We start from the raw sequence: 14,022 nt of genomic DNA, 5'->3' as shown, positions 1-14,022 counted from the left end.
CATATTCACTTCATGAGGTTGATCTGCCTGTTCTATTAACAACTGCTTAAGTTAACGATGCATGTGTAAAAAGCATGTTCCTAGCTTTAAAAAACAAATATGCTTCTGTATTTTTTTTCCCCAGCACACATTAGGTAATGTGAATTCCCAATATTGTACAGTCCACTGTAAGCACACCACATACTTCTGCTGACTAGAAACAAACACTTGCCTTGTGTGCTGTTCAGCTTACTGTTGTATTCATCATCTCACGTTAAAATAATAGTATAAATATATAAACGCCCAGTCTTGCTTAGAAAATTTTCCAAAAACAAAAGGATGAGAAGCAAAGCTGAGCTATTTGAGTTTGCAAACAGGCTTGAAGTCCTCTGGCAATGGAAAGGGATGGGTCACAACAGATCGCATCAGTGACACTGCCACCAACTACCCCCCTGTGACACAGGCACGCACTGAATACGGGAGGGCCTGGTGTACCGCTGGCTTCCCAACAGGATTACTTGTGTCCCTAAAGGCAAGAGAGTATTGCAGGGCAGGAAGCGGGTGAAAATACAAACTGTGTAGGTTTGTGCAGAGTGTGTTATTTCACAACAGCAAAGGCACTGGGAAAGGAACCAAAAAAGAAAACAGAAACAGCCCCCCCCCCCCCCCCCCCCCCCCGTCTCCTCCTTCAAGCAGCAATTAAGGTGCAGTTTCATTCTCAGATGCTTACTGTTTAAATGACAGAGTGGAAGTAAGATTTAAGACCCAGACTTGTCCTCTCATCCCCTACTTAGGTCTGTCAGTCAACTTCAGTTTCCTATGACCATGAAATTGTTCAAGTTCTGATATTAATTGAAAAAAAAATAATAAAAAAACAGAAAAACAAACACAAAAAACCCTCTATGTACATCTGCATGCCTCTATTTATACCACATCTGAAACATCTAAAAAAGGTATGAGCACAGGAATAATAGCTACCTGGAAAGGAAAAAAAAAATAAATCCCACAATCTCAGTATAATTGTTTTCTTCTTTCTGCACTTCTACTTTATCTCAAGAGCAGTTTTATTTTTATATCATTTCTATAACCAGTTGATCTTTCATGTGGCTGAAATTGTGAAACAAAGACAGATGTATGTCTCTGACAACAAAAGAAAAGCTTTAAGTTTTAGCTCCCAAGTGCTACTAAGATTTGGTTCCGCAGAAGTTTTCCAGTGCATTTTATCTTCTTGCAGTTAAAATCTAGTCATTCCATTTAAAAAAAAAAAAAAAAGAAAAGAAAAGAAAAAAAAAGAAGAAGAAAATTAAGCTCTGTATGCAGGGATATACTAAAAGCTGTCCTAGAAATCCCAAGCACCGACTACGTATCGACCAACTGCATTATCTACATGGTGGGGAGCTTTCTTTAAGAGCTCACCTCTGATAAAGCCTCTGAAACCATTTCAGCAACAACCAAAAAGAACTGCAGCAAATCCCCTCCCACCCAACTAGGAAATGCACATATGTTTTACTGACGCTAGTAAAATAGGAAAAAAAAAATAGCACAACTAATTCCCAAATTAGCAAATGCAATCTTACCTTGGTCCAGTATTCAGACATACAAAACTTTGCCCATGCTTCATAGTATAAGAAATACACAGTCATTTTACTGAGAAATATCAGCTTTGGGCTTTAAAGTTTTTGCATCCACAGAGATATTCTATGATTTGTCAAATAACTCATCACCATTTCTCAGGAGTAAATATGCTTAGAGGTTTTTCCAGCTAAAATTTTCATTGCAAGTGAAAAATAATTAAACTCAAAGACACCCTTATATACTTAATTTCACTTTTTGTTTGTTTGTTTGCAACCTGTCTTCTTGCAAGTAGTGTGTTTCATAAAACCTCTGTCTGATGTGCACATACAGAACAGCTTTGTAAATCCAGTCAGATACTTTCTGTTGAGCCACACCAGCCTGCCTGTACTCCAAAATGGCAGCCTCATCTCTGCTTGTTGCTATGGCCACGCCATACGTCAGGGCTTGCACTTTTTTTTTTTTTTCCCCAGCCCTGTTTGTTTATGACAGGCCTAGGTGCTTCCTATTATGGTGCCTGCATCAGCGCAGCGTGTGCTCGCAGCAGCTGCCGAGGCGATCAAAATGCAGCAGGGGACGGAGATGCTGAGGAATCCGAGCATGCTCGCTGCAGAGCTGTGCTCCAGGGCTGCCTCAAGAAACATTAAAGAGCCAACAAATACCAAGCCTAGGTTTGGCCGGAAAAGCCCTTTCGGTGGCAAACACTGAACACAGCTCAGCTAAGGCTGAAAAGGGAGAATCACAGGGAGCTATGTGTATGAAAGTAAAATAATTAAGGCATTTTGCAAGATGTCAAACACCTGTCCTTCTGCCTGGTTCTCGGATGCTGCTACTGAGTTTCAAAGAGGCAAGCATTTTAATTCACATAGCAAGAGCACAGTAAAAATCTGATCCTCATTAACTTTCAAATGTCTATCTAGTATTTTATAGCTTATTTTCATTCCTTTCAGACACAATAGGGGAGGGAACTGAGGCTGTTTAGTTTGGAGAAGAGGAGGCTGAGGGGAGACCTCATTGCTCTCTACAGCTACCTGAAAGGAGATTGTAGTGAGGTAGGTGTCAGGCTCCTTTCTCAGATGGCAAGTGATAGGACATGAGGACACAGCCTCAAGTTGTGCAAGGGAGGTTTAGATCAGATATCAGGAAGAATTTCTTCACAGACGGGCCAGTTAGACATTGGAACAGGCTGCCCAGGGAATTGGTGGAGTTGCCATCCCTGGAGGTATTTGAGAAGTGGATATAGCACTTAGGGACGTGGTTTAGTGGTGGACTGGGTAGTGTTAGGTTGGTCATTGGACTTGGTGACCTTGATGGTCTTTTCCAGCCTAAATGAGAGATACCATGAGATATGAGTATCTATGAGATTCTGTGGGTACTGAAAACATTTTGGTCTGTTCATGTGTACTTGGAGGGGAGGTCAATTTGTGCATAAGGAAAACACAGCCAAAAACAAAGGTATAGTAACTCTCATACCACCCACCCATCAATTCTAATGCATCAGCATTCATACCCACTCTACGGTAGGAAACTATGTCACTGATGTTATGTTTGTGGCAAATAAAGTTTATCAACAGTAACTAAGCACTTACATAGCCGAAGACTGGTAATACTGCTGACATACTGAAGAACATCAACCACCTGCAAGCCTACTGGTAATAAAGCTTAGAGCCCAGTATCATCCTTCAGAATCATCTACAGAAGGACATAGCAAATCAAACCTTCCCCGCAGCCCACCCACCCCCCCAAAAAAAAAGTGGTTACAAAGTTTTAAAATATACAAATATATTCAAATATTCCTTATATCATCATTATTTATGACAGCCCCAATAAAGTTTGGCAAATTTCAAGCACAGAAAACACAGTTCACAAGACTGAATGCATGAAAAAGTCTATTTTCTAGTCTTTTGTGCCCATTTTTCATTAAAACATGCTCAGATAAGCTCAAGTCCACAATGCCTATTTGGCAGCCTACTTTTCAGTTGCTTCTGTTCTTCAAATTCTTTCTTGCTCTATTGTTGAAACACCACTATCTTGCTACTTCTTTAGTTCTTCGCTAACCCCTATTATGCCTTCTTTCTGCCATTCTTTTCTGTTGGAGTTACACCACTTTTCCAGTGTCCCAAGTTTGTAGAACAATCTCTCAAGAGCACAGCCAAAATGCCAACACAGGTGTTTACCCTTTCTTTGTAGAAACCAGCTCTGAAAACTAATGACTGCTTCCTTGGGTCAGCAAGTACACATGAATCATATCTTCACTTAGTAAAAATTACTGTTCATTTAGAACACCCTTTCAAGATCCAGTGGGTGGCTGATGTATTATGAAAATCATTGTTTCTACATATAAGAAACACTTCATGGTGAGCTACCTTTTAGTTTACATTTTATAGAGCATTTATATACTGGTACCTTGAGAAAAAGTACAAAAGAATATTTGGCTCCTTTATTTCTAGCAGTTAAAATTATGTTTTCAGTACAAACTGGTGCAGTGCTGCCTTCCTGAATCTTTTGACTGGTATCAGCATACAACAAGATAAGGGCATTTCATGATTAAATTCTACCTTATCGCTTCAATGGAAGATTGGTGGTCTCCCCTTTAAACTTGATTTCTGGTACATAACATTGAAATAAAATACAAAATATAAATATTTAGTCATCTTGCTCTTGCCTATCAGAAAAGACATCTCTGTTACAACTGTTCATTCCAAATTGCCAAAATCAGTTTAGGAAAGCAACATAACTATTTCAGCTGGCAGCACAAGGTTGTCTGTGATTCTGGGTAAATTATCGCACTAAGGCTCTACAGTCAACCTTGGCCACAACAAGATCAGATAGTCTGGTTTAAATATGTTAACCCTTACTTGAACAGGTCCTTTCAATCATATAAAATAATAGAATTAAGAAGTGCACTGTCTTTCTATCCATCAAAAAATACTGCTGAGTTAATGTATCAGAGGAATATTACTGATACAGCAGAATGGTTACGATATTGCAGCTAACTATAAATTTCCTGTAATCTATTCCAGAATAAAGTTAACTCTACTTTTGTTCTGATATCTTTACAGGATTTTGAATAAATTGCTTGTAAATTTCTTCAAAAAGACAAGTTTTGGGGACAAATGATAATGTTTCTAGTTAATATATGGTGCTTATGAATGTATGCAGGCAAAAAATACCATTAACACATACTAAATTAGTGAGGGAGAATGATGGAGGAGCTTGAAAACCAGCCTAGACTAGTACACATTAAAATAACTGCTGCCTCATTAACATTTTGCCAACATCTAGTGTTGATGAGAGTGGATTGCATTCTTATGTTCTGAAAACACACTAACGAGTGATCATTCTAACTGTAAAACAACTTCTGTGTGGATGTGTGCTCAGTGAAATCCTGCTGCTGGGCTGTGCCATATGGACACTCCACCCGAACAGCATGACTGAGCACATAACAGTCAGAGCAAGCAGCTCTGAAAGATATTTTCAGTCAGTCAATGACTATGACAGCTACAAACACATCTTAATCACTCCATCTCAGTTCCCAAACCTGCAAAACAGAAATATTTCTCATCTACGAACACAGTGGCATACGTGCCATGGAATATCACTGTAGCATAGCATAGGCAATTTTGTTAAAGCTAACTTTCAGGATAAGTAGATGAAAAAGACCTGTGCGGTTTCACAGGTGAAATGCTAACTCAGAAATTGATGTTATGTATTCTGTGCTGTTTTAAGTACATCCATAAGTAGCTTCCATATTTTTTGTATAATTTAGAAACCATCTTGAACTGGGAAAGATTGCCCATTACTACGCAGAACTACACTTGTATATTAATTGCAACTCAGACATTTGTCTGTTATACTAAAAGATGCAAATCAATCAAATTTATCTGAAAGGTCTGCTTTCAGTTTAACTTCCCTTTGTCCTTTTGCTTTGCCTCTCCATCTAAAGCCAATAACAAAAATGCATCAATAAGCCAGCAGCCTTTCCCACAGCAACGGCAAGAGCATGTTTAGTTAAACACTCTCTTGTTGAGGAATTTGATAGAAGTGGTCAGTCAGCTCAATTTCATTAGCTGATCATATACTAGTGGCTTACAACTTAATTAATAGAAAAAGCTAGCTGTTTAAGTTTTATTTCTAGATAATCTTGTAAACAGGCCCTGCACACCAGCTTGATTCACTGCTGCTCGGCTGCTTGTGATTCATGGCAGATACTATCACCAGTGCAGCTCCCCTCCAACATCTGGAGTGGGCAAGCAAAACCAACGAACAGCAGCACTTGCACAGCAGTGTCTCCCTGGGCTGGACGTTCAGATGTCCCACCACAGCCAGGCTCCGCCACCAGCCAGGTAAGGGCAGCCACATGGAAGCTGCAGCTGGTCTGCTCAGAGGCAATAACCAGCTCAACGCACAGGTGCTGGCCACCGTGCTGCTCGCAGTTTCAAGGCAGGATGAGTAGCATTGCCTTCCAAGACGCTTTTGCGTATTTACATGCAGTTTTGCAGCTACACAGGGGGCTGGCTGCAAGCAGCTAGAACTGGGATTCATTTCTATTACAGAAATGTTCTCCACATTAAAGGACACATCCATCTGTTACACACTTAATTCTATGGTACGTCTCCTAAATGTGGAAAGTTTTGGCAGATGACACCAAACAAAACCCCTTGCTAACGTAACTGAGAGAGCAGAATGGTTTCTTAGGGCAGTTTCTTTATGAAGCAGAGGCTGGATTGAGGTTTCAGTTCACACCACATTCATAGTACCAAAACTTTATATGAATGCAGAAGCTGCCTTTTATTGGAAACACAAAATAAAATAATAAAAAAAATCCACTTCTTTATGAAATGCTTCATATCTTACTGTCTAACCTTGATTACAGCAATGCACTACAAAGAATACAATACAAGCTTTAAATACTGACATGAGCCAGAAGTAGCTAGACACTCATATCTTTCACTAGCCATATATTTCACCATTATTGTTAAGCAAGAAATTATGAAGTATTCATATACATGAGGCCTTTTCCAAATAACATCTTTGAAACATTTGGTATTTTATGTAAATGCAATAAAAAGGTACCTTGATGTCTTCATTTTTACTTCATAATTTCCAAATCCTCTATTATGGTTGTGGTTGGAAGTATTTTCTCACGTCAAGTCCTATTTATATACTCCATACTATTTCGTCTATATTATTCCATGCCATTACGCTAAAATGAAAGAACCTTTCATGCTGCTGCATTTCCTAAAATTGAAGAGGCTACAAAAAGGGCTGTTTGTGTGCATGTATGGGCCATTTGCTTATATTTATGGGAAGTTCAAGAAAGTTATCAAGTTATAAATTACTGGAAAGCTATGCAATAATCCAAGAAGAAGCTAAGAAGCTGAAAAGTGTTAAGTCATAGCAAGTCTCAGACATGCATCATTCCTCTTAGGTAGCAGGGAATAGGAGATGCAGAACTGAATTATTATTATTATTATTATTATTAAATTATATACTGAATCTATGAAATTAAGGGTTACTGATTTGGTTTAGTGCCTTGAAATGCTACTTTGTTCTTTGTATTTACCATTATGGGTCAAATCTAGTCTCCCAGGTTTGTAAATCACAAATGCCTGCTCATCGTGTCCCAGGGTGGCCAACATTTACCATTTCTGCACAAAGAGAAGGGGCTAGTCTGAACCCAGACATTTAACCCTATGCACCACACTTGTTTTCATCTCTCTCAGCAATAAACCTACATCTCCAAAGAGGCAGGTGTCTCCAAGAGACCTACAACACCAAAACCCCCTCTTCTGGCCTCAGAAGAACAAGGCCTTCTTCATTTGACACCAATCTAACAGCCTCTAGGGAGGCAGCACACATTGGCACCTATCAGATTCAGCCACTACTGATATGATGTCACTGTTCCATCCCCTCATTTCTGAGAAGATGGATGTGTTCATAAGTGATAAGGGCAGCTGGGGCAAGCCATGTGCTGGAGAACAAGCTTCAGCTGCTACCTCATTCTCTCACCGTGGCACGTCTTTGCACAATATACGCAACAAAGTGCTATCTCCTTTATATAAATATACCTCACTCATCACTGCAGTTGCCCGAGGGCAAGTTTTCTGTTCTCCAGAAGCATGAGTAGTCTGACATGGGAGCAAGTAAGGTTGCTCCAGAGGAACAGCACTCCAGCCCAGAGGTCTTAAAATTTGTGTGTGCTGGCTTCAGACCATGAAAACGGAGGAGAGTAGCTGGGAGGGAAGTCTTTCCTTAACTCCACAGTCCTCTTCCTTTTCTCCTATTATGAAGTGCAAGAAAACTGGTGCATAAATATGCATTAATTCAAATTCCAGCTCACCACTTTATCAGGACCCTTTTACTCTGTCACTGTGCAAATTGAAATCTTTGATGAATAAAAATTTTCCTTACGTTGTACACAAACAAGCTTTTCCTTGATAACAGCTGCCCCTTACTTAATTGTAATCTTCATTAGAAGCAGCACTCTAAAGCGCTAACCAAATCCTCGGATTTTCCTCGAAAGGTCTAGGAACGTCAAGAGCCAATTAAACTATCATGTCAATGAGCCAAGTGTGATGGCATTGCTAGACATTATATAAGAGGACTGTCAAACAATAAACCCCATCAAGTTTTTCCATCTCCTTATCGTTATGTCTGAGAAGCAAAACAGAGGTCTTGTCTGCTTTGCAACAATTTAGTCATGATAACAACAAATTTTTTTTCTACTCGTTTCCAGCATGTATTTTTCATGCGCCATAGCTGAAACCCAAGAGAATGACTGATGTTTAAATCCTCGTAAATGGATATGACAACATTATCCTTTCCCTTAATTGGAAACAGGTCACTCTAATGGGTGTCTATGACAGAAGAGGATACAATTTTACTCTGGCTGAGCTTTCACATTTGGAAAAAGCATTGCAGAAAAATTATACTCCTACATATGAAATGGAATTTCTGAAGATAAGCTTCTAAACAGGTGACAAACCTGTCACCAAAGTTGACAGTGACAATTCAAAAAAAAAAAAAAGAAAACACTAAAAGCTAGCCCAGTAATAAAAGATTTAGCCAGAGACATTAGACGTTTTTATTAGTTCTAGCTCATCCAGACTCCTACAAAGTTACCAACCACCACGCCATCCAAGCTTTTCCACAGAATGAGACAAAGATAAAACAGGGATGCAGGCAACAGGTGCTCTCCCTTGTGGCTAGGACACCCATCAGTGGTAAAACAAAACTTCTGTTTGAACCATGATAGGAAATGTATACATAGTCCATTATTTCAACTAAGTAATTAGTTTAGCTTCACTCTTTCCCTGGATATTACGTTAGTTGGCTCCCAGTTGCCCATGTGAGCCTTTTAATGTTGTAGAGCAGGAAAGGAAAAAATACTTTGTAGCAGCAGGAAGATGTGATTATAAAACAGCTCAAATTGGCAGGAGACATCATGAGGGAATGTGAAAAAAAAAAAAAAGAAAAAGAAAGAAAAAAAGAAAAAAAACAATAACTGAGCAGATTAAGTTGTCTGTTTCCTTCATGCATAACTTTCATTTACACTAAATGTTTATAGCTTGGAAACTGTATTTAAAAAATATAATAATAATTAAAAAAAAAAACACAAACACATCATTAAGATTATCATCTGAGCTTAAGTAATGGGTGACAAGTACAGCACCATAAACATATACCAAAACACCACTAACATCTGCAGTCAGTATTACACTAGTGTAGTCTTTGGAAGGTAGTTGGTAGATAACACTTTGGGCATCTTCACAGCACTCAAAAATTCCAGGAGGGTTTTGAAATACTATCTGTCACTAGGAACAGTCTGTAAATAGACATTTGCTTTAATCCGGTAGCATTTTAACATACTGGTGTACAAGTTGAACAACTATAATAGAGGTCTTATTTTAAAAAGTATTTTCAAATTCTTTTTTGACCAGTTGGCACGGTCAAACTACGTGAAACCTAAAAATTGTTAGCTTTGATAACTACAAAAGCTTCCTCGAGAAAGGAAGTTTATATAGCAGGAAAGGAACCTCTGTCACAACCCTTGCATTAATCTCAAGTGACCTCTTCCACACTCCTGTTTGTGACCAGTCACTAGCAAATCCTGAAAAAAAATATGCTGTAAACTGCAGCAAACTTAACATTGAAACAGAAGCAATACAAATTGAAATTTTTCCATGTCTAAATTCAAATACTCAGGCACCCCCAAAGCATTGCACCAGAGGTGTTTGCAAAAATCATGATTACAGAAGTGAAAACATGCTTTTGCATATCAGTTTCATTACAAGTATTACTGCACGTTTGACTAACCTACAAGTAGTGCTGTCCAGCAGAAAGTGTTTGCTGCACCTTTGCATTGGCTGTCACATATACATTTACTGTCTGTCACAGTAATAATTTCAAGTCCAAATCCAGAATCAGGGATTTAATCTGGATACTGCAGAACCACATGTTAGAAAAAGACAGTTATTCTCCCAGAGAACTTTAAACCTATGAAATTTTGCTTTTATCTTGTTTAGCCGAGAAAGGAAATTAATCATTAAAAGCAGAAAATAGTGAATGAAAAAAAAATAAATAAATAAAATAAGGAAACATCACTCTGCAACCTAGATATTTTAAAAAGATGATATACTTGTGAAAGCACATTGAAGGGTGCTTGTGTCTGAAGTTAAGGAATCACAATCAGCAAGCTAGTAGCCACATAAAAACTATGTTTTTCAACAGAGACATTACTGACAATTCAGTTCAGAAGAAACTGTTGCAGGTTAGCATCTCTGGAAATCAGAACATAGAGGCAACTGGTTATGCCCTGGGATCCTATCTTTAGTGACCCAAATTGCTAAAGCATTTCCTAATTAATTTCTTTCAATTCAAATAAATATCACTAAAAAACAAAACAAAACACACCAACAATGATAGAGCCACAGTCCACAGATATTAGTCAATATTAACAGTACATCGCATGTGGAAAACTAGAAATTAGACTCCAAACATGAAAAACATTTTCATCTATTTTCAAAATTTAAAGTGCTCATTTGTTTTTTAGTTTCTGAGCCTAAAGATCTTACAGGTTTTTTGCACAGGTGTAAGGACAAGAAACTTCCTGTGTTTTTAATTAAAAAACTGGGATTCTGTAGATAACACCAATTCCAGAAGCTGGTAATTTAAGAGAACACAAGGTATTGTAAGAATCGTAATAACAACTGATAATGCTTTTAAATACGCGTCTTCTTCAAAAGGGATTTATCAAGAAGCTACGCCTATGGGTGTATCATGGCCCTAATCCACCCGTTACTTCATTTGCAATGCCTCTCAGCCCTTGGAAAGCTCCTTATCACCAGGACAGATGGACATGGGGCATCTTCTGGATTTTACAGTGATCCCAGTATAACTTCGTCAGCCAAGCACTGTGGCTGCCTTCCCATGGAGATGACCCAAAGCACACTTTCAGTTTTCAGGGTTACACTTACTGTCACAACATACCAGGGATCATTCCCTGGGGAAAATGCACCATGCCTCCTGGTTCAAGCAGTTTTAAGCAGGGAAAAGAAAAAAAGGGATCTTTTCATCTCTCTGTATCACCTTACTTTCAGTCATGCAAAGCTGTGAGCTGGCACATCACTGTCTACTACTAATTGAGTACCAGGAGCATCTAAACAAAATAAATACGCTCGGATTGGGATATGCTAAGGCAAGTCCTACGCAGGCATCACTGCAGTAAGGGGATTCCACTAGGACACAGGGGTTCTGGCTGCCCTCTCGCCACCCAGAAGAGGGATCAGAGATCAGCCCTGGCCTGCTTCAGGCATTCAGGACATGTCATATTGTTTCTTCTCTGTTATTTTGTACGCTGCTATGGTAGCCTTTGCATGTTGGCCAAAAGCTCGTACATGATGCAGAGCTCACCCCCTATATCTCACACAAGTTCATGTAAATAAGCAAAGCTAAGATGGATGAAAATGTCGTTATATGCAAAAAGTGTGGGGTATACATAAGAGAAGTAGCTGAGAATCTGGGGTAAAAGGAAAAAAAAATTACAAATTATTTCTTAAAGAAAATCAGATAAGGGGAAAGGAGAACATAGTGAGAAACCATGTTATGTACCTACAACGTTCCTTCTCCTGATTTTCTCTAGGGAACCTGCTTTTCTCTAGGGAACCTGCTTTGGCAGGGGGGTTGGACCCAATGATCCCTTGAGGTCCTTTCCAACCCCTACAATTCTGTGATTCTCACCTGATTCTGCAGGAATTTTTCATGGTATAGAGGGCTGGGTACCTTTGAATACTCCTGATGGACTTAATTCTATTTCCTCAACCTTGAGAATGGTTTCTGTGCTTCAGGCTTCAACATAAACTAAAATAACTTCACATACATATGTGCTTTACAGAGACATTGCAGTTTGCAGTTACATTAAGATAGGAGGTGCTGTATAAATACTGGATATGTTTTCATACTCAAGAGTACCATGATTATTTAGAATAACCTGTTTCACACCTAAAAGTAAAATTCTTCTGCACTGAGTTTTCTTGCATTATTACACGGGCTCACTTATTTATATGCAAGATTGTTCACTTTTTAACAGTAAAAAAAATATATAAAGCCCTGAAAGACATCACAGATTTTTATACAAGGTGGAAAGATTTCCCAAAAATGGGGATAAAGATATACCTCAAGGATTGAGTATGACCTCCAAAGCTGGACAGTGGCTATTCCTTCCCAATATAGTAATAGCAGACTCTTCCTAAATGAATATGAAATTACACAATATGAAATTACACATAGCAGCTAAGTGCTTTAGACATGTCCATCCATATTTGATAGATCAAGCAGACTGAGGTAATACACTGCTGTAATACCAAATTCCAATTTTGATGTAAAACTCAACATCATTCTTACTGACCTTCACATTAACTCTGACAACTAGGATTACTGTGTGGTCCGCATGATGTTACGTTTGAAATTACAAGATGACAAACTTTCTCTGAATCACTTTTTCCTTTTCATTTGAATAAATACACATGAAGAGTGTTTATCCTGTAATCTACAGCAAACAACTCTCTAAGTAGTTCAAACAAATACAAGCAAAACAGTGTTAGATGTAGCACCCTTGTATTTTCTTAAAGATATGAAGCAGTCATCATGTTGTATATTAAAAATAGGCCCTCTTTTAACAAAAATGTGAGTATATATGGGAGAACTTGAGTAGAATTGATTCATAATTGCTTTTATCTTATTCTTCATTGTTTGTAAAATATACCAAATGTCAGTTTTAGGGAGGTAACAAATAAATACCTGAGGTCTATCTGTGGTCTTGTGAAACAATGGTGATGGGGACACTACAAATAGGGGAATTGACAGGTGTTCAAACTTGTCGGTAAGGCAAGATCAGGCCCCAGGCATGGGTCTGACCTTACTCCCTTTGAAAATAATGTAAATTTTACCACTAGATTCAAAGTGCTGAAATGAACTCTGAAACTCTTGACTTTGTATCTTGATGGCACATACCCAGTATGTCCTGAATAATTAGATCTTTCAACTGGCAATAAAATCTGAAAATGGTTCTGAGAATAGGGCAATGCCAAGCAGGTAACTCTTAATAATGGAGATTTAATTGCTGCCAAGAGTCTCCAAAGACTTGAGAAGCACAAGGCATGACAAAGAAATAAACTGGTTTTATTACAGGACAAAACCACACTAGAGTGCGAACAATCCACATCTTACCCATAGGCTGAGTTGAGCATAAGCTCAAAAGCAGACAAGAAAAAATAGCAGATGTTTGGTAAGGGCAATCAAAACAAAGCAGCAGAATTTAAAAAGGGCATAAGCGGAGACAAAATACTCTCAACATTTTTTTTTTTTGACTTTCAAAAATCCTAATTGCAACTAAAAGGGCTGTAAAATATAGCTGCTAAACTACAGATCATGAGCGGCTTTTACAGACGTAAGTGAGGCAAGAAACAGCCCATTTATTTGCTATAATTAAAACCTTCTTCTATCTTATTGTACATGTAGCTCCCCAAATACTTGGAATATCTGTTGATGACAAATGCAAAAAATACATTCTGAAGCAAGACAGCAGGCTTATTAACTTGGCTTCAGAAATTAACACCAGAAATGTAGCAGCTACATGCTGCTCATAAACCAAAATCATGAAAGAAAGTGTATGCATGAATGTTGTACATGGAAACTCTTGAAAGTGCAAAACAAACAAACAAAGTTTCCAGTCACAGCAGAGCCCAGCACACGTTCCCTAGATAATCTGAAATTTGATGAAGGCAGGTGCACTTGGTCTCGGCAACACACCTCTGGGTCTCAGTATCTATCATGACTGTTATAACTGCACACCAGTTGAGCGTGTTCATCCCTACCAAACTGTCTTAGGAAAACTGGCAGCCTTACCGCTGACAAATACAATTAAGTCTGTATCATTCCTGGAATTGAGAACTACTTTTGCTGCCTCTT

General features: G+C 38.5%; 1 protein-coding gene across 11 annotated transcripts in view; it reads right to left on the bottom strand.

Annotated features, from left to right (window-relative positions):
* Window positions 1-14,022, bottom strand: part of PDE4D (phosphodiesterase 4D) — a 636,407-nt gene that overhangs the window by 44,774 nt on the left and 577,611 nt on the right. The window lies entirely within an intron of this gene.

Source organism: Anser anser, assembly GCF_964211835.1.
Source record: "Anser anser genome assembly, chromosome: Z".
Lineage (NCBI taxonomy): Eukaryota > Metazoa > Chordata > Aves > Anseriformes > Anatidae > Anser > Anser anser.
This window is presented reverse-complemented; position numbering and strand designations above follow the sequence as displayed.